Source organism: Orycteropus afer, unplaced genomic scaffold (genome assembly GCF_000298275.1).
Source record: "Orycteropus afer afer isolate SDZICR_OR568_19922 unplaced genomic scaffold, OryAfe1.0 scaffold00103, whole genome shotgun sequence".
Taxonomy (NCBI): domain Eukaryota; kingdom Metazoa; phylum Chordata; class Mammalia; order Tubulidentata; family Orycteropodidae; genus Orycteropus; species Orycteropus afer.
In genome coordinates, this window is record NW_006921690.1 from 4,743,138 (window position 1) to 4,745,113 (window position 1,976).

Here is a 1,976-nt window from a genome sequence, read left to right on the forward strand (position 1 = left end):
CGATCTCATTAATTCTGTCTTCTATTGCATCCATTCTACTTCTTTGCCCTTTCAATGTGTTATCTATTTCTGACAATTTAGTATCAATCTTCTGGATTTCTGTCTGTAGATTTAGAATCATTTCTAAATTTTCATTTATTTTGTCATTTTGTTCTTGTATTTTCTTCCAAAATTCTTCTAGGGTTTTGTCTTGAGTTTTCCTTGGTCTGTCTCTCAATCCTTTGAAGATACCTAAATATAATTCTTTTGAATTCATCATCAAGGAGTTCCAATGCTGTGTCTTCCTTAGGGATGTGTTTTTGGGTCTGTATCCTGGTCCCTTGTTTCTCCTGCTTTATCTTGCTTCTTTGTGTGGACTGTGGTGCTCTGTTTTCTCTGAGGCATTGTGATGTTTTTGTGTTTCTGTTTAATTGGTGATTATATGTTGGTGTGATTTGCCCACAATTTTTGTTTTCTTTGTATGTTATTTATACAGGCAGGGTACTGTGCTGTGCTCCTCTATTCACTAGTTGACAGCACTTATACAGTCACCACCTGTCTCCTTTCCTTTGTCAGCCTCTTGTATTTCCTTGCTGACCCTGGCAAACAGAGCCTGTTCTTAGGTCCCTGGAATCCGAATGAGAATGCTATCACTTTAAAATCCAAAATGGTTGCACCCTCAGTCACTTTAAATATCCAAAATGGCCACCACTTGTAAACATTCAAAATGGCTGCACCCTCGGTCACTTTAAATATCTAAAATGGCTGCTGCTTGTAAACATTCAAAATGGCTGCACCCTCGGTCACTTTAAATATCTAAAATGGCCGCTGCTTGTAAACATTCAAAATGGCTGCCACCTTGGTCACTTTAAATATCCACAATGGCTGCCACTTGTAACCATTCAAAATGGCTGCACTTCGGTCACTTTAAATGGCTGCCACATGTAAACAATCAAAATGGCTGTGCCCTTCGGACAGCAGAAAGTCCACAGCTCAGGTTGTCTCCCTCACTGTTTCCCTTCCTAGTCATAGGCCACCACAGCAGTTGTCCCTGCAGCCCTTGGTGACCAGGACTGATCTTTAGGTCAGTTCTCAGGTCCCAACACCACCTGGAAATATTCAGGCTGTTGGTCTCGTCAGAGTATTTGACAGTCTGCAGCTCTGATCGTCTCCATACTCACTGTTTTCCTTCAGGTTTTTCCACTAGTTGGTGCCTAACCCACTTCAGTATAGTTCCTTTCAAAGCTCAGGGTTCCAGGATTATCTTCTATATCTCTGTCAATTGGTTTTTCTTTTCTTTGTTGGAGAGGGTCTGTGTCGCTTGTCTGCCTATTCCTCCATCTTACCAAAAGTCCCTCGGTAGGGATCTTGTAAGATAAGATAATGGGGGTGAGAGAGCTTTGAAAACTATGTGGGAAAATAGTCACTGTTTTAAGCAGATACTTCAAATGTGAAAGCAAGTCCTTTTATCCTTCAGAGGTAAGAGACTCCCATTGGTACAGAAGAAAATCAAGGTTTAGGCACCACCAAATGAAACTTGGAGGAGTCAGCCACAGGGATCAAGGTGAGGGGAGGGAACCCAGGCCATGCCCCACACCAAGGCGGGAAAGTGGGAGAAAGTAGAGAAAAAGGCCAGAGGGACCAGGACAGGGTGAGGAGTCAGCCCCTCAGGGATCCAGGTGAGGGGAGGGAATCCAAGCCATGCCCCACAAGTGGCAAGGTGGGTAGTATGGGAAAAGACAAAAAAGGCCAGAGGGACCAGGACAGAGTGAGGAGGTAGCAGTAGTGATCCAGGTAAGGGGAGGTTGGAGAGGTTTCAAACAACTAAGGGAGACAGACCTGTCTGTCGGTTTATCCTACTGTTGTTGTTGTTATGTGCCGTCGAGTCGGCCCCGACTTGTAGCGACCCCTCCTTGGGTTTCCGAGGCAGTATCACTACAGAAGTAGGATTGCCCAACCTTCCTTCCGAGGAGTGGCTGGTGGGTTTGAACCGCCAG